This window comes from Ovis aries, chromosome 11 (assembly GCF_016772045.2).
Source record: "Ovis aries strain OAR_USU_Benz2616 breed Rambouillet chromosome 11, ARS-UI_Ramb_v3.0, whole genome shotgun sequence".
Lineage (NCBI taxonomy): Eukaryota > Metazoa > Chordata > Mammalia > Artiodactyla > Bovidae > Ovis > Ovis aries.
Genome location: NC_056064.1, coordinates 57,455,725 through 57,475,551, shown reverse-complemented (window position 1 = coordinate 57,475,551; position 19,827 = coordinate 57,455,725). Strand labels below are relative to the sequence as shown.

At 48.8% G+C, this 19,827-nt stretch overlaps 1 protein-coding gene across 3 annotated transcripts in view; it reads right to left on the bottom strand.

Moving 5' to 3' along the window:
* SLC39A11 (solute carrier family 39 member 11) overlaps positions 1-19,827 on the bottom strand; it is a 370,219-nt gene that overhangs the window by 215,692 nt on the left and 134,700 nt on the right. The window lies entirely within an intron of this gene.

Here is a 19,827-nt window from a genome sequence, read left to right as displayed (position 1 = left end):
ATCAATTTAAAAAACAAAAAGAAAAGAATAAAAACACCACCAACAAAAGCAAACAGTCAGCCATCCTCCTTAAAGGCTGGAGGCTGGACTCCCACAGCACAGCCGGATCTTGATTGCATTTTAAAATCCTTTTTGTCTCTCTGGTATCTCCTTCCTTCTAATTGCTTAATACTTTTGTTTGCAATGAAATGATTTTCCTGTGATAACAATGAATAATGAGAACCCGGTCCAAGAGTCTCTTAAATTGCTTAGAGCAACTACTATGACTTAAAACATGATAGCAGCAAGAGTATAAATATTCCATTTATGTCAAATCATTCTGTTTATACCACCCCAAAATATGTCTTAAGGACAGAGATTACCTTTAAACAATGTAGTCTGATGTCTTTGTTTTCATCTTTTAATAGAATTTTTTAAATGCATCTTCTAAGAAATTAGCATTGTGTTTGGGAATTACGTTAACTTATAATGACTGTCTGTCATGCATCCTAAGCTGGTATAGTTTATCAAGCTAGGCTGTGAGTGAAGATAGTGTTTCTTATTCTACTGTTTCAAGATGTAGATTTTTGCATTCATGAAGAGAAAAATCAGTTTCTGCCTGGAAAATTAAATACAGCCTGTTGCAGAAGAGTGTCCATCAGTATTTGAGTCCTGGGGTATTATTCTTCCAGTGATGGACTCTGCATATGGATATCACAATACTTAATTATCTGGGGACATTACTGTCACCAAGGATAGGATGAAGACTCTTGGAAGAGGCTCTCCTGTCATCAGTTTTCTCTTTCAGCAAGAAGGCATCCTGGATTGCACAGTGTAGAAATGAGTAATTCAGCACACACTCCTGGGCTGCCTGTGGAAGATGCTGCAAACGGCTTCTCCAGCTCATGGCATGAAAGGCACCACATCGCAAACATTCCATCTCAGAAGCAAGCATTAGGCTGAGGGTTTAAACACCAAAATGAGAAGTGGCAGTGCGGACTACCCTGCGTCCTGCCCGGTTGATCAAGATGAAGAGCACTCTCACTGGCAAAGACCCTGATGCTGGAAAAGACTGAGGCCAGGAGGAGCAGGGGGAGGTAGGGGATGAGATGGTTAGAGAGCATCACCCACTCAATGGACATGAACTCGAGCAAACTCCAGGAGATGGTGAAGGACAGCAAAGCCTCGCGTGCTGTGGTCCACGGGGTCTCAGAGTCAGAAGACACAACTTAGCTACCGAAGCACAACAAAAGTTATCAAGACTAGCAATAGTAACAGTTGCTTCAAAATGACCAGGAAGAAAAAACAGGAGGCGTTCAAGTATAACGGTGTGAATACATTCAAGGGAGGAATTTCACTTTAATTTTATTATATAGGACTTTATAATACTTCTATTACTTTCTCGCTCCTCCCACACACACACACATGCACATTCACACCAAAATCCTACCGATCTTGTACAGCCCACATACACTTAGAACACTTACATTATGTGGCGATCCTAAGCCAGGGACCATTACTGCAAGATGTGGAAGACATTTTGGCAACCATTACATGAAAGCAGAGACATTACTTTGCCGACTAAGGTCCACCTAGTCAAGGCTATGGTTTTTCCTGTGGTCATGCATGGATGTGAGAGTTGGACTGTGAAGAAGGCTGAGCGCCGAAGAATTGATGCTTTTGAACAGTGGTGTTGGAGAAGACTCTTGAGCATCCCTTGGACTGCAAGGAGATCCAACCAGTCCATTCTGAAGGAGATCAGCCCCGGGTGTTCTTTGGAAGGAATGATGTTAAAGCTGAAACTCCAGTACTCTGGTCACCTCATGCAACGACTTGACTCATTGGAAAAGACTCTGATGCTGGGAGGGATTGGGGGCAGGAGGAGAAGGGGACGACCGAGGATGAGATGGCTGCATGGCATCACGGACTCGATGGACGTGAGACTGAGTGAATTCTGGGAGTTGGTGATGGACAGGGAGGCCTGGCGTGCTGCGATTCATGGGGTCGCAAAGAGTCGGGCACGACTGAGCAACTGAACTGAACTGAACTGAATACGAAAACACCAACTCCACTGATGCCAAATACAAGTTTCTTCCTTCATTTTGACATCGTTTAGTTTTAGTATTTACAATTTTATCTACAGTTTTTAAGACTCCTCCTGAGGGAACTATTTCAGAGATGTAGAAAAGTAAAGCAAATAATAGGATCAAAATCTACATATCTCTCACCTACATTTAATAAAGGTTAACCTTTTACTATATTTGATTCAGATTTTTAAAATCAAATGCTGTAGAAAGAACAGAAGCTCTTGTCTCCTCCCCGCATCAATTAAAAGATACTAAATATCTGGAGCTAGAATCAAGATTTCTGGGAAAAAATATCAATAACCTCAGATATGCAGATGACACCACCCTTATGGCAGAAAGAGAAGAGGAACTGAAGAGCCTCTTGATGAAAGTGAAAGAGGAGAGTGAAAGAGCTAGCTTAAAACCCAACATTCAAAACACTAAAATCATGGCATCGGTCCCATCACTTCATGGCAAACAGATGGGGAAACAAGGGAAACAGTGTCAGACTTTATTTTGGGGGGCTCCAAAATCACTGCAGATGGTGACTGCAGCCATGAAATTAAAAGATGCTTTCTCCTTGGAAGAAAAGCTATGACCAACCTAGGCAGCATATTAAAAAGCAGAGACATTCCTTTGCCAACAAAGGTCCATCTAGTCAAGGCCATGGTTTTTCCAGTGGTCATGTATGGATGTGAGAGTTGGACTATAGGGAAAGCTGAGTGACAAAGAACTGATGCTTTTGGACTCTGGTGTTGGAGAAGACTCTTGAGAGTCCCTTGGACTGCAAGGAGATCCAACCAGTCCATCCTAAAGGAAATCAGTCCTGAATATTCATTGGAAGTACTGATGCTGAAGCTGAAACTCCAATACTTTGGCCACCTGATGTGAAGAGTTGACTCACTGGAAAAGACCCTGATGCTGGGAAAGATTGAAGGTGGGAGGAGAAGGGGATGACAGAGGATGAGATGGTTGGATGGCATCACCGACTCAATGGAATGAGTTTGAGCAAGCTCCCGGAGTTTTTGATGGACAGGGATGCTTGGCAGTCCATGGGGTCACAAAGAGTCGGACATGACTGATGACTGAACTGAACTATCTGGAAAAGCTCGTGGGCACTCTTCTTAGCCATGTTTTTATACTTTTCATAGCTTATATAATTTCATATATAAAATAGGTAATGTTACTTTACACAGTTTCAAACTTTAAATAAACAGTATTTTGCCAGGTGCAGCAATCTGCAATTTACTTCTGGTTTCTGCTAAATATTGGACATTCATCTTGGTCGATTTATAGATCTAGCTCATGCGTTTTAACTGCAGTTTAGTACACTCTTTTATGCATTTATCACAGTTTAATCATCCACTCATCTGAGGACTGGTATTTTACTTCCAATTTTTCGCCATTACAAGAAACCCTTCTGTGACTGTTCCCATGCCTGGCTCCTTGTGTATCTTTGCGAGGACTTCTAGAGATGTCCTGAAACTGGAATGCTTGGTCACGTAATATGTGCATCTTCAGTTTTACTATAGATTTCCAAAATATCCCAGATGGCTGCATTAGTTTGCACTCCCAACAACTGTGGATGCAGGCTCCCATTTGCCCAAATCTTGTTAATGGCTAGTACTACCAATTTTTTTCATTTTTTTGTCAGATATAAAGAATAAGAATTTAAGTGGCATTTTCCCAATTACTAGTGATGTTGTTGGACATCTCTGCACGTATCTGTCGGGCCTTTAGGGTTTCCTTCTCTGAAATTCCTAATCGAATTGTTCGTTCGTTTGTTTTTCTGCTTTTCTTAAAGAGTATGGGTTGCCCCTTTTTCATCGATTTGTGGCAGCTCTTTATATATTCTAGACACCAGTACTGTGTGTCAGCTGTATGCACTGCAAAGAACTCACAAGGCTTTAATGTGGATGTAATTTAGAGTGTCTTTGCTCAGAGAGAAGCTCTTGCTTTTGTATTTTTATTTTAATGTCAGCACACTTTAAATGCATTCATTTTGTCATTGGGCTTCCATGGTGGCTCGGACGGTGAAGAATCTGCCTACAATCTGGGAGACCTGGGTTTGATCCCTAGGTTGGGGAAGATCCCCTGGAGACAGGAAAGGCTACCCACTCCAGTATTCTTGCCTGGAGAATTCCATGGACAGAGGAGCCTAGCAGGGTCACAAACAGTCTGACATGACTGAGCAATTACACTTTCACTTTCTAAAGTGCTACCCTGATTCTCACACCCCTCTTTTCTCACCGGGGTTACTGTCGTAGCCTGAGTCTAGACTAGCATCCTCCACACTGCCCTCCATCACTCCAGAGCCTTCCTTCTTAAAAAAAAAAAAAAAATTATCTATTTGGTTGCACCGTGTCTTCATAGTGACATAGAAGGTATTTCAGCTGTGGCGTGCAAACTCCTAGTTGTGGCATGTGGGATCTAGTTCCCTGACCAGGGATCGAACCTGGGTCCCCTGCACTGGGATCTCGGGGTCTTAGCTACTGGACTGCCAGGGAGGTCCCCTCCCACCCCAGAGACTTCTTTCGGACGGGAAAGAACGCAAATCTGAGGAAGACCTTCACGAAGACCTTCATTCTCACTGCGGCCTACAGGATAAAAGCCAAGCTTTCTGGAGACTGTGCCTCACCCTCCGTGTGTAATCCGCCCACCTGCCCCGGCCCACCTCTCTCCACCACCACGCTCTGTGTGGCAGGGGCAGTCTTGGGCCCCAGCTCTTGACTTCTCTCTGCATCCTGTCACGGTCTTCTCACAGGCATGGTTTATCTTCCTGCACTACGACTTTGTAGGGCGGCCATCACAAATTACCACAAACTAGAGGCTTAAAACAGCGGAAACGTGCTCTCTCACGGCTCCGGAGGCCTGAAGTCTGAAAGCACAGGGTCAGGCAATACTACACGGACAGAAGTATCCGTGGGTCAGTTCTGGGCCTCAGCCCTCCCAGGCCCTGTTGGTTTCTGCCCCTCCTTTTATGGTTCTGCCCTGGCTTCGAGAAGGATATGCCCTGACCCAAAGCAGGTGACAAGATACGGGAGCAGAGTCAGCCTGCCCACCTGAGGTCCTGCAGCTTCAAGCCGTCGAGGCCAGCTGCCCTCCAAGCTGGAGGCAGAAGCAGGCGTGCACCCAACGGACACGCGCAGAGATGTCCCAGTCAGTTTACAGGCAGCTGGGAGATCAGTCCTGACAGATGGGGCTGCGTCACTGAAGTCTTGCGGTCGTTAGGCAGCAATGGCTAACGAATATATATCGCCTGGTACCGTGACAAAACAATGAACTAGTCAGCCTGCTGCAGGGCACTTTCTTTTCTTTTTCTTTATTTTGGTCACGCAACACAGCACACAGGATCTTCCCTGGCCAGGAACTGAATTTGTACCCTCTGTGTTAGGACCGTGGAGTCTCAACCCCTGGACCACCCGGCAAGTCCTGCAGTGCACCTTTAGACCCAGTGTTCCCTTTGTGTGAAATGTATACTCCACCACCACCTGTCAACGCCATCCACCTGGCGAATTCCAACTTAACCTTTAAGTCTAAATTCAAGCACCAACTCCCGCAAGCCCTCGGGCACTGCCCTGGGAGCGCTCCGTTCCCAGGCTCTCATCTCACACTCTCCCAGCATAGCAACTACTGCTCTGCTTGCCCATCTAATTATAAGGCTTTTGATCCCTGGCACCGGCAGAATGACTGGTACCAAAGTCTGGCACTAAACGAAGCAAAGGAAAATAGACTTGGTGGGGACAGGGCCGTAGCGGGTAAGGAGGAAAAGGGAAGAACAGACTCAGCTGAGGACAGAGGCAGCAAAGGTCGACAGAAGCACGCGGGTCCAGATGCCCCTCGCACCGTGATTCTGACGCACGCGGCTGCCTCAGGGTCCTCCTTGCGGTTATAAAAACTCATCTGATCACTGAGCCGCAGAGCACAATTGCAAAGAAAGCAAAAGTCTGGGGCAGGGCGGGGCGGGGCGGGGAGGTGGTCCCTGCTGAAACATCTCAGTGAACATGCAAGGAAAGCCAGACCACAGAGGAGTCCACAGAGGCGAATGGAGCTGATCTATTTTCTGTGACGATAACCACAGAGACGGGATTAAGACAGAAAAGCAACACACACACATGCCTTATTAAGCCTGTGCCCACAATTTATGCCAATAAGAAACATAACCAAGAAGGTATCCCCAGCAGCTTCCACATTTGTTGATGCAACTCATATCTATTAAATGCCTACTGTATGCTGGCCAGACTCTGTTAGGTACTCCACAGGAATTTATTAATCCTCACGGCCACACTCTCAGGTAGGATTGTACCCATTTTACAGATAAGGATACCAAGGCTCAGAGCGGTTAAGCAACTGCCCCAAGACACACAGTCCTATGAATCAAGGGCAATTTGATCAAAGGTCCTGCGTGATCCTGTACGACACACCGCCTCTAAAGACGCTGTAGGGGCTTCCCTGGGGGTCCAGGGGTTAAGACTCCATGCTTTCATTGCAGGGTGTGTGAGTTCGATCCCTGGTTGGGGAACCAAGACCTCATCTAAAGCTCGGTGTGGCCAAACACAAAAGAGAAGAAGTTTTAACACAACCTCGGTGGGCAGCGTTGGGGGCGTTAGAGGGAATGAAGACGCAATATATCTAATGCTGTGCTGCTACATAAAGCCTAATGCCATTATGGGATATCCTCTAGCATGGCATCATGAACTATAAATAAGCCAGAACGGCCCCAGCTGTGATGCCAAACTGGAACTCGCTCAGCAGGTGAGCCCAACACAAGCTTGCACTTCCGCAGACACTACCAGCCAGCCCTGCCCTAAACTACTCTGATCCTGGATCGGAGGAAGCCTGGGCATCACTGAGGAGCCAGTCTGCTGGGACTCCTCCAAATGCCACGCGCTGTGCCATCTGGAAACTTGATATGCAAGCCCTCCCGGCAAAATGGGGAGGGGCGAGCAGAGTCAGGATCGGGTGTCAGACAAAGCAGGCAATTATTTTTCCGAAGGCTGTCAGGAGAGGACGGGGAGGAGAAAGCCAGGGGTGACTGTGAAAACATGCCGAGAAGAACCCGAAGCTCCTGGGACTGAGGAAGTGAGGACCTCAGCCTCACCTGGACGTCACACTTCGTTGTCCTGGGGGACAGGCATGTGCGGCTGCCCACTTGCTTTCCTTCCGCAGTGGAACTCAGGGGCGAGCTAAAAGCAGTGACAAGCACCCCTTTTAATTCTGTCCTCTTTTGCTTCCCAAGGGAGTCCAAACAAGGTAACTGATCAATGAGGAAGCTGTGAAATCAAAATCATATTTTACGGCAAGAAAAGAAAATCTCAAACATAAATAATGTCCTCTGCCCTTGGGTTTCCTCCCCCCACTCCCACTCTGCGTCTCGTATCTGCATCCTTGTTGCTCAGTCGTGTCCGACTCTTTGCAACCCCATAGACTGCAGCAAGCCAGGCCTCCCTGTCCTTCACTATCTCCCAGAGTTCACTCAAGCGCATTGAGTTGGTGATGCCATCCAACCATCTCATCCTCTGACGTCCCCTTCTCCTTCCACCCTCAATCTTTCTCAGTATCAGGGTCTTTACAAACGAGTCAGCTCTTCACATCAGGTGGCCAAAGTATTGGAGCTTTCAGCTTCAGCATCAGTCCTTTCAATGAGTATTCAGGACTGATTTCCTTGAGGATGGACTGGTTGGATCTCCTTGCAGGCCAAGGGACTCTCAAGAGTCTTCTCCAACACCACAATTTGAAAGCATCCATTCTTCGGTGCTCAGCTTTCTTTATAGTCCAATTCTCACATCTGTACATGACTACTGGAAAAATCATAGCTTTGACTAGACAGACCTGTGTTGGCAGTCATGTCTCTGCTTTTTAAAACGCTGTCTAGGTTGGCCATAGCTTTCCTTCCAAGGAGCAAGCGTCTTTTAATTTCATGACTGCAGTGTATCTGCATTAGACATTGACCAAACCTCCCCCATTGGCAGAAAAACCTGCTCAACCAGAAAGGGCAATCTCTCCCAGTGTCAACAAGACAACTCCTTAAAAGATAACATTCCTTTTTGATTTTGCAAGAGGTCACATCACCCATCATGATGATGCTTGGATCTGGACTGTTAACTGTCAATAATTTCTTGCCTGGAGAAACCCATGGACAGGGTCCATATGGTTGAAAAGAGTTGGATGCGACTGACACTTTCACTTTCTTTCTTTCTAACGTGCGGCCCTCTGTCTCAAAAACCTTGTATGACTGTGCCTTGACTTCTAGTGGGTGAAACAGTTCTCAGAGTTTTGTGAGATGCCGTCCCTGGGTTATAATCTTCTTTTTGGCTCAAATAACATTTTCCATTTCTATCTTAGATGAACTGACTAATTTTTCGTCAACAAAACACACACATAAACAGACAGCATCCCACCAAAGTGCCTCTGGCATCTCTACCAGAGTACAGAAGCCCTCTGGATGGCATGATACAACTAACATCAATTGTACCCACATGTCTCAGTGGTTCAGGGTATGGATTAGGATGAGCTGTGTTTTGCTGCAATAACGAAGTACCCTACTATTCCAGCTGCCCAGGGGCCCAGGGACAAAGGCTCCTTTGCAACCCATGCACCTTCAATCACCACCTGAGCATCCCTGGGCTTGCTGCTTAGTGAGATGGGTCCTTCTGAATCTAGATCATTTGCATCACAGAAATGAGCCTCAGTTTCCTCGTCTGTCAAATAAAATTAATAATACCACTGACCCCACAGGACTACTGTGGTTTCCCAGGTGGTGCAGTGGTAAAGAATCCGCCTGCCAATGCAGGAGATGAGGGTTCAACCCTTGGATTGGGAAGATCCCCTGGAGAAGGAAATGGTAACCCACTCCAGTATTCTTGTCTAGGAAATTCCATGGACAGAGGAGCCTGGTGGGCTACAGTCCATGGGGTCGCAAGGAGTCGGGCACGACTGAGCAACTGAGCACGCACAGGACTACGCATGCAACGTGCACGCCCACAATACACGTTCCACGACTGTGAGTTATTCGTGTGACATTTCCCACCCAGAGAAAAAGGCAACAGGAAAAGATACAGAAAGCAAATGTTCCAAGACATGAATTATAGCTGCTCCCATGTGGTGAGATTAACAGTAGACTTTTCTTATCTCCCGGAACTTTTCTAGTCTCTAGATTTTTTTATAGTTAACATATATGATTTTAACAAATGGAGGGGAAAGAAGCCAGCGTATAAATGCATCGAACATGAGAGCATTAATGCCAAGTTTAAAAAGCACCTGGCCTTGAATGACCTTGAGAATAAGAGGCTACAGACGGCAGCCCAGGTTCCAGATGCAGCCAGAGCCCTGTCTTTTAAGGCCTGTGAGCTACGGATGTTTTTCACATTTTTAAAGGATTGTAAGGAAGGAAGAGGAAAGGAAAAGGCAACAGAGACCATATGTGGTCTGCAAAGTGCAAAATATTTACTTTCTTGTCGTTCTTAAAAAAGTATGCTGACCCTGTTTTAGCTCATTTGATCACCTGATTCTTCACAAAGCCAGCCTTCTCCTTGCAGGGACTTTACTTGGAATTGATTCTGGGTTTTTCTTTTTTTAAAACCCACATGCACATATACATATTGTTGTTCTGTCACTAACTTGTGTCAGACTCTTTGTGACCCAGTGGACTGTAGCACGCCAGGCTTCCCTGTCCTTCACCATCTCCCAGAATTTGCTCAAATCCACGTCCATTGAGCTGGTGATGCTATCTAGCCATCTCATCCTCTGTCATCCCCTTCTCCCCCTCAGTCTTTCCCAGCATCAGATCTTTTCCAATGAGTTGGCTCTTCACATCAGGTGACCAAAGTATTGGAGCTACGCACAAATGTAAAGGCATGCAGTTCATATAATTCTCCTTTTCATTCAGTGATCCCACATTTAGGAAGTGTCTATTGCGTTGGGAGGTATTAGTGGGGCCACAGCTTCCAGCCTGATCCAGGCACTGGTGTAAGCGGGAGGATGCAGCGTTGAATAGAGTTCCGGGATCAAACACACACTCACTCCATCCTCAAACGAATGATGCTCTGAGGCCCCAGCTCCAGGCCACGTGCTCTGTGGCAGGTGCTGGGGATTAAGGGCAAGCAAGACAGATCAAGACACTGCCCGCAAGGAGCCGACAGTTCACCAGGGAAGCAAGTGCCAGGCAGGGGCTGGGAGGAGAGGGCTACCTCTAGAGAGGCAGGGCACTTCACCCAGATGGGAACTCCAGGAACGCATCTGGAGGAAAGGACACCTCCAGTCCTAAATAAGGACTGGCCAGCTGACACGTGAAGGAGGAAAGAGGTTCCCAGCAGAGGGAGACCGTGAGGAAAAGCTCAGATGACGATGGGCACAGCCTGAGAACCCGCTGCAGCAGCTGACGCTTGGCTCAGGGGGCAGAAGACCGGACTGAGCTGAAGCTAAGGAGCTAAGTAGGTGCCTGGAGCACAGCCCTGAGGAAAATCCATCTTAAAGAGAAAAGACAAAACGGCGTGGACTCGAGGGGAAGATCGCCAAGGGTTTTGGATGGACAGTAAATAGTCAGAAATGTATTTCGTATGTGCTCAGCCTCTTTGCAACCCCACGGACTATAGCCTGCCAGGCTCCTCTGTCCCTGGAATTCTCCAGGCAAGAATACTGGAGTGGGCTGCCATTCCCTTCTCCACAGGATCTTCCCAACCCAGGAATCAAACCCATGTCTCTTTATACCTCCTGCACTGGCAGGCAGGTCCTTACCACTAATGCCCACCGGAGAAGCCCTGGCTACCTCTTATTCAGAGCTGAGCTCCAGAGAGCTTTGTGTCTCCAGCAAACTGAGTCATCTGAGCCACTAGCCACACTGCCCGCCTGGAATGACCTAACAACTGGTTAAATGGAGATCGTGATATCCACCCCCAGGAATTGAGAATTAGAGTGTACAAACGAATCCTGTACCCCTGTACCCGCATATCCACAGCAGGGCTGTTCACAGCTGCCCAGAGGTGGAGACAACCCAAATGTCCAGCAGCGGATGAATGGGAAACCAACACGACATAACCAGGCAGTGGAGCAGCATTCAGGCATAAAAAGGAGCAAGGTCTGACACTGGCTATAGCGTTGACGAAACCTGAAAACATTATACTGAGTTTAAAGAGAGAAAAAAAAGACACAAAAGGTCACATACTGTATGGTTGCATTTATAGAAAAATAGCCAAAAATGGGTGAATCGACAGAAACAGAAGGAAGATTTGTGGTGACCAGGGCTTGGGGGTGAGGGAGGGGTGGGGAGTGACGGCTTAATGGGGATGGGGGTTTCCTTCTTGCGGGGGGATGAAAAATGTTCTGGAACTAGATAGCAGCGTTAGTTACACAAAACTGCGAAGGTACCAAGTGTCATTGAATGGTTCACTTCAAAATGGCCAACTTTAGGAGTTCCCTGGGGGCCTAGCAGATAGGATTCCAGGCTTTCGCAGCCGTGGCCTGGGTTCAATTCCTGGTCAGAGAACATCTGGCAAGCCCCAGTGTGCAGCCAAAACTAACTACAGACACACAACACAGTTAACTTTATGTTATGTGAATTTCACATCAATTACCAAATAAAAAATAATTTTTTGTACAGCTGATTTACAAGGTTGTATGAGTTTCAGGTACACAACACAGTGATTCCATTAGACGTATTCCTTTTCATGCTCTTTTCCATTGTGGTTCACTTTGGATACAGAACACAGTTCCCTGTGCGATACACCAGGACCCTGCTGTCTATCCACTGAATACATAAGAGCTTGTGTCTGCTGACCCGAGACGCCTAAACTTACCACCCCCTTTACCTTTGGTAACCACAAGGTCATTTTCCATGTCTGTGAGTCTGTTTCTACTTGTAAGTTCCTTTGTCATAAATATATATATATACACATACATTGTTAAGGAGACTATGCGAAACAGAGGGCCTGGGGTATCCCACCGCCCAGGTTTCCCATCTGTGTCCCTCACACAGGACATTTGCCCAGACTCCTCCAGCATACCTTGCTGGACTGTTCTGTGATTTCTTAACTCCAGTGAGCATCAAAAGCCCCTGGGGACCCATTTCAAAACGCAGACACCTCGGGGACCTCCAGTGCAGGGCTCACGGGTTTTATTCCTGGTCGGGAACTAAGATCCCACATTGCCAAGTGACATGCCACCCCCTCCAAAAAAAAAAAGCAGACAGGCTGCAGATGCCCCAGCTTTGTCTCCAGCGCCTGGGGTGGGGCCAGGGCGCCTGCGTTTGCTCGGCCTCCCAGGTGACTCTGGTGTGCCCCCAAGCTTACCAACCACAGAGCCAGGTCCCTTTTCCCTTTTCATCTTGAGACCGTCCCTCCATCAACTGCAGGAAGCCCTTCTTCCCTCTTTACTGAGTTCTTTTGCAATAAACAGTAAGACTCTGGCTTCCAAAAGAAAGAACAAGGTAGTTGGATTGCAGTGAACCATCCAAGCAACAGCACCTGAATCAAAGCAAGTTATAATTTGCCTCAATCAGAGGTCACCAGCCTTGGCTGAACATCAGAGTCTTCACGGGGATGTTTTCATTTAGAGACCGAGGCCCTGCCTGGGACACAATGACTCAGAGCTTCCTGAGGGAGGTCCAGGCGTCAGTATTTTCCTAAGGCACCAAAGGCAACTTCTCTGCTCTTTCCCACCCACTCCCCACTCACCCCCACCCTCGAGCACACTTCCTGGTCCAATTGCTCAGAAAATGTTGACTCTAAACGGCAGTGTAAGTCTTTAGATTCTCAAGCAAACATAATTAAGAAAGTAAACAAAGCATGAGAAAGCCTATGACAGACCCACACTTCAGATTAAGTTTTTCTATTTAACTCTCTGTGGCTCATGTTTCTGGTGCCCAGAAAGTGGTCAGCGGCCAAGGAGCATAGATCTGCCTCCGGAAAATAACCCAAGGCTATGAAGCGCTTTAAATCTATATCTTACATTTACTTATTTATTAGGCTGCGCTGGACCTCAGTTGTGGTCTTCGAGATCTTTAGTTTCTGTGGGTGAACTCTTGGCTGCAGCATGTGGGATCTGGTTCCCTGACCAAGGACTGAACCCGGGCCCCCTGCATTCGACTTAGCGACTAAACCACCATCACCGCCCCAGCGTTGGGAGCCCAGAGTCTTAACCACTGGGCCACCAGGAAGTCCCTGTAAAGTGTTTTCGAGTTTGAGGCTGGAAAGAGATTTCATGAAGATGATCTTATTTGATCTTCCCAAAATCTTCATTCATTCATTCACTGGACTTCCCTGGTGGCTCAGACCATAAAGAATCTGCCTGCAATGCAGGAGACCCGGGTTCAATCCCTGGGTCGGGAAGATCCCCTGGAGGAGGGCGTGGCAACCCACTCCGGCATTCTTGCCTGGAGAATCGCATGGGCAGAGGCGCTACAGTCCACGGGGACCCAAAGAGTCGGACACAACTGAGCGACTAATACCACCTACCGCTCAGTATCTCCACCCATTCATTTATTCCTCATCCCTACCTCCTGAAGGCCTGCTATCCACAGGGAAGAGGAGGGTCAAGATGTGGGGAGTGCCAACACCCGGGATGGCCAGGGAGGCTTTCTGGTGAAGAACACACAAACGGCACTCTGCAGGGAAAGCAGGAGAGAGTGTGCAGATGCTGGAAGGACTGTGTTCGCAGCTGGGGACCGACCGCGCCATCGGGCCCGCAACAGTCTATCAGTTTCTGCATTAAATTCAGAACACCCTGGTCTTGCTCAGGTCAAGGTGAGTCCACCTACTATTTACCCTTGGAACTGGAGAAGGGAGGCTCTGAAAGGAACTGGCTGTGATTCTAGAGACAACGTGTACCTCTGAGTCACACGGCTGACGATCCCTTCCCCTCCCCCCAGCCCCAAGACACAGAACCAAAGGAGCCAGAGGCCCGGAGCTGCACAGTACACCTTCGGAGCCAGCGTCCGTGCCCTGCCATCGCCGATACACCTTCTGTCACGTATCCCCAGGGCTCGATATGGGAGACGCCAATCTTTTAGCTTTTCCAGGGGCTTTAAAATCCAGCTCCTTCCTCTCAAAGAACTGGCCAAACCAACATCTTCATCCATAAAATTCACTCCTTTTCTTCTTTGATACCAGAATTCTGGGATCTTCTCTGGTGGTTCAGCGGTAAAGAATTCACCTGCCAAGCAGGAGAGGTGGGTTCAATCCCTGGGTTGGGAAGATCCCCTGGAGGAGGAAATGACAACCCACTCCACTATTCTCGCCTGGGAAATCTCAAGGACAGAAGAGCTTGGCGGGCTGCAGGGTCACAAAAGTGTCAACACGACTTAGCAACTCAAGGACAACGAAACCGATTCTACAAGTGGGAACATCACTGCAGGTTCTCCTCCTGTAAGCGATCCTTGACACTCTCCCCCACCTCCACCTCCTCCGTTAGGTATTCAGGGAGAATCAGAACGCTAAAGATGGAGAGTCTATGAAGGAAAGGAAAACATCCATCACCCCTCCTGGGGCAAAATACTCGCCTCCTGCAGCATCTGTCCCTTCCAAATAGTTGTCACACATGGTCCCTCGCAGCAACTCTGGCAACCGGAAGCTGACACCAGCAACAGCTGAGTACATATTAGACATATGCGCAATACTGCATATAAAATTGACAGCTAACGAGAACCCACGTACAGCTCAGGGAACGCAGTGCTCCGTGGGGACCTGAATGGGAAGGAAACCCCAAAAGAGTGGGGATATAAGTATACATATAGCCAATTCACTTCGCTGTACACGACACTCTAAAGCAACTACACTCCAATAAGAATTATTTTTTAAAAAGGTATGTGCCCACCCTGCTCATTTAAGTTATCTGCAGAGGCATCTTCCGTGCCATCACAGCAAAAACTAAGGGAAACTGAACAGGATCGGGACACAGACTCATGAAGGAGCTGGGGAGAAGGCAGTACCCCTGATGCTTGCTGACCTTGGAGCCTGACCAGCCAGGGGCATCAGCCACGCTGCCCCACAGGAGCATCTACGTCCCTGTCCCCTGCAGTCCCTGGGCAGCCTCTTCGGATGTCAGATCCCCAGGCAGGGAGGAAAGGGGCGGGGCAGCAGGCATCTCCCAGAGAGGAGGCTGCCAAGATGGAAAGCAAAGCTGCAAAAGCAAGCGGCGGCATCACAGCTTGTATGTTACTACTTGTTTTTCAGGAAACACATAACAAAAATCACACCTCCAGGACACACACACACATACATGCACAAAGGCACAGAGCGATCTAACTACTCAGCCGCAGGGAGGTGGTCCAGCAAGCTGCACAGAGACAGAAGGTCTCCGTCCAGGTGCTAAAACGAGGAAAGAAAAATCATTTCAAATTTTAAAAATAACACACAGGAAGAGGATGCACAGACAGTTCCAACTGTGCAAAAGTGTATGTGGGCATGTACATACGTAGAGAAGGGTCGTCTAAACACAGGAGTCAGCGCGCAGGTTGCTTTACAGTTGATCTGAAGCATACTTCAACAATACCAGCATCGGAGGGAGTGGTTATGTCTTAATATTTATAAGATACAATGTAAATCATTTTCCAAAAGGAAAAAAAAAAAAGAAAAGAGAAAAGTCTAGAAGGGTACCCACTAAACTGATGATGATGGTTGACTTTGATCTGGGAAGAGTTCAGGAAAAAGGAAGCATCCTACTCCATTCAGGCTGACTTTTTTTTCCCTTTAGTTCCCCAACCAGGGATCACACCAGTCCCCCCTGCAGCAGCACAGCCCTAACCACTGGACTGCCAGGGAATTCTCCAAAACCAGATTATCTTTTTTTTTTTTTTTTCAGACTACTGTAACAAATTACCATCAACTAGGTGGCTTATAAACAATAGACATTTCTTTCTGGCAGTTCTATAGGGTGAGAAGCCCAAGGGCAAAGTGCTAGCAGATTCAGTGTCTGGAGAGAGCCCACTTCCTGGCTCACAGACAGTGTGCACACGTCCTGATGTGCCAGAGGCAGGGAGGGGAGCTCTCTGGGGGCTTTATTGGGGCACTAATCCCATTTAAGAGGGCTCCACCCTCAGGACCTGGTCACCTTCAAAAGGCCCCACTAACACCACCATACTGGAAATTAAGTTTAACACATGAACTTTAGCAGGACGTAGTCTGTAGCAAAAAAGGACTGTCACATAAAAATGTTTCGTTTTTATAATGAGATTTGGGTGTTGTATTAATGCAATATTAATAAGACTAAAAAGAGAGACAGGAGGCCATGGAGATACACAGTCACCCTCCTCTCCTCCCCTCCCCTCCACCCATCAGTAGAAAAATCTCTGCTTTACACTGAAGGTGCAGTCTTCGCAGTCACCACCAATCTTAACTTTACATAGACACAAACTGCAAAGATCACAAAAATGTCAGCATCTCCAGATAGCTGTACACGGTCCATTCTGTTTCTCCCTAGAGCCATCCGGGGGGACCACGGGCTCAGACTGGCCTGAGCCGCACTCACCACCACCGCCCTCCTCCAGGGCCTGGCCGATTCCACCTTCCTCAGCCACCCCCGCCCGTTTCCCCTCTCATTAAGCCATCATTTGGCAAAGCCTCCGTACAACTCTGTCAGCTCGTTTCCCATTAACGGTGACCGTGTCCGCCTTCTCCACTCTACGCTCAGATAAATGCAGGAAAATAAACACCCTTTCAGGGAGCAATTGGACAAGCGGAATCAATGCGGCCACAGCGGGTTCAACCGGACGGGCTATTATGAGTAAAGCCCTTTTCATGAGCAATGTGGGGCTCAAGCTCCAAAAGGGAGACAAATACATCTGAAAGGCTGAATGGAGGGGAGCCGAGTTAGAGGACAAGGTCAGAGTTAACCATCTCCTTCCTGCCATCTTGCTACCTTTCAGGTCTTGAATGTGTGAGAAGAAATAGGGAGGGCACCTCCCATGTGGACTCGCAGAGGCACCTGTGCTTGGACCGTCATGGGTCAATGTCAGAATCCCTTCAGCAGGCACCTCCCTGGGGGTCCAGTGGTTAGGACCCCCACACTCACAGTACAAGGGATGTAGGTTCGATCCCTGGTCGGGGAACTAAGATCCCACAGGCCATGTGGCACAGCCAAGGAAATACTTCACAAAAAAAAAGGGCCAAGGAAAAATTTAAGAAAAGTTAAAAAGATATGTTTAGGGAATGCTAAAAGAATCCCTCAAAGCACCTCTGTGCTGAGCGCACTCCTGCACCGGCTTGTTTTGCTAGGGATTGGCTTGCTCCCTCTCGCCTAAACTCCACGCACAGTCCTCCCAGGAGACAAAGCAGAGGCTGTGGGGTCTTCTGCAGGCAGGGCCCGCTTCCTCCAGGCACTCATTTTGCAGGACGAGCCCGCTCTGTCATCCCTGCAGCCAAAGCCTTTTGCTCTAACAACTGCGCCCCGCTCCCGGGCCGTGTGTTGAGCCGTGAGGCTCTGTCACAAGGGGAGATGAACAGGCAACTGAAGAGATTTCAGTTGGAATTGCCCCATGGCACGCCCGCTTCCTAAACTCCAACTGCAGTGAGCGTTCTGAAACCAAACTCCGGCCACCACTTTCTCCCCTAGAAGACGGTATTCCCCTTGGCTGCTCAATCACTGCTGACAACCAGCCAGACTCAAGGTCGAAACCCAATAACTCAGACTCCAAGACGCATCGTCCCTATGTCCGAGCCGCTGCCCTTTCTGGCTCTGGTTGGCAAATTCACAGTGAGACCGAGGGAAACCTCCAGCCCATCTCAGAGAGATGGACAGACAGCTCCCCAGCATCACTCTTAAAGTCACATCTGCATTTGGGTACTGCTGGAGTTATAAACAATGCTTATCCGTTTAGGAGTCCATCCAAGACAAATTCCCCTTCTCACATCAACAGCATGAACTAGCTTCTCTTAACACGTCCCAGAACAGATGCTTCCTGCCAGGTTGATCTTTCTGCCAATGAGTGAGATCCTGGGCGTTCATAGTTCTTACGCCCTTTCTGAAGACCTTTCATTCTCTCCCTCAGTGCTCACCCACCACTCCTCAACCAGGCCTCATTTTCCAAGACTTCCCCCTGGGATCTTCTCCATATTCAAAGCATACAGTAGAGCAAACAGGAAGCAAAAGGTTAAGGAAAAAAAAAAAAAGGTACCGCCGCATGGAACAAATGACTATTTACACTGCCCAGAGAAAGCCGCTACTTTCGGGCAGCTGATCAAATACGCTGACACCCCCACCCCACCCCCGCCCTCCCCGCCCCAGTACCAGGGAACGGTGACTCCTCACGAGACAAAGAGCCCTCTGCCATATATTGCCTTGGAAGCCTGACCGGGGGGGGGTGGGGGGGGGCGGGGGGGGGCGGGGGGGGGCTCTGGTAGGAAGGGCAGAAAGAGACCAGCAGGGGCCGTGCCAGTCCCGGTTTGCCATCCAGGAGTGAACGCCACTGGCCTTCCTGCCCGGGCGAGGAGAATACACTCCACTGGCAAGGTTACACAGAACCCGGGTGGGCTGGACAGCAGGGTATGGCAATCCAGCCCGAGGACCCTCCCAGAGCCATTACCAAGCGGACGTGCCCAGCAACAAGGAGGCAGAGGGTCCGGCGGCGCAGCAGACCACAAGCCTGACACGGCCATTCAAGCTCTCGTTGAACGAGAATGACACACAGTCCTTCCTCCAAGATGACATCACAGCTCCCATGCAGACATCACCGCACAATGAGCTGTTCGGTCCAGAGGCTGGTCCCTCCGGATCAAGAGTGATCAGTTTCTCACAAGCGTCTGGGCCACGTTCCTCCCAAGACTCTTCCTTCTCTCCCTCCGATGGGGCAGGAAGAAGGCAGGTGGGGAAAAGGGAGCCTACGTCCTGGGGTACGAGCCCTGCCGACTCCAGAGAACCCGACCTGCTCCCTGCCCACCATGATCCCCAGAGAAACTCTCTCCCCCGGATGGTCCTTCCCATGCCTCCTCCCTTCCTGGGTGAGCAGAGAATTCAAGCCCCAGCTCAGGTCTCTTGGGGGGCTTCTGCCCACCTCGGGGACTTGTTAAAACACAGCGCCTGGTAAGGTGACGCGAGCCTGCACTTGGTCCTTCCTGACGGCCACCCTTCAGCCCAGCTGGTTTCGGCCGATGGCTCTGGGTCACAATCTCTTGGTCTGGCTTTGACTATGCTCAGGGACTGCAGCCAGAATGCTCTGTGCACTGGGCTTCTCTGTGAGCCAGGACAAGCTGACTCCCCAAAGCCAACCCCCCAGCACTGTTTAGGCAAAAAAAAAAAAAAAAAGAAAAAAATCATCGGCTCACCCAAATTCTGGTGCCTTATTACTTTCTTTAATTCACGAATTTTTGGCTGAGCTGGGGTTTCATGGCTGTGCAGACTCTCTCTAGTCGCAGCGAGCTGAGGGGCAGGGGGGCTCACAGGCTCGAGGCCGTGCAGGGTTCAGAAGTTGTGGCGCTTGAGCTTAGTTGCCCCGAGGCTTGTGGGATCCTCCCAGACCAGGGATCGAACCCATGTCCCCTGCATGGGCAGGGGCGATTCTCAACTGCTGGAACATCAGGGAAGTCTTTGGAGCCTTTTTAGATTTTTTAAAATTATTACCTGGCAACCCCTAAAGGGAGTCATAAACCCTCAAGTCAAACGAAGGAAACTGGGGGTAAGGGACATACAACTGGTTCGTTCCAGAAGTGAGCCCAGTCCAGAGCCCTGTTGCCCGGTCCCCCACCTCATCCTCCTATTAATCAGCGTTCATGGAGGGGATGCTCTGCTGAGGGTCTTCTGCGGTGGTTCAGCGTGTTCTCAGCTCCCTGGTGACGTCATAAGCTCGCTAAGGGGC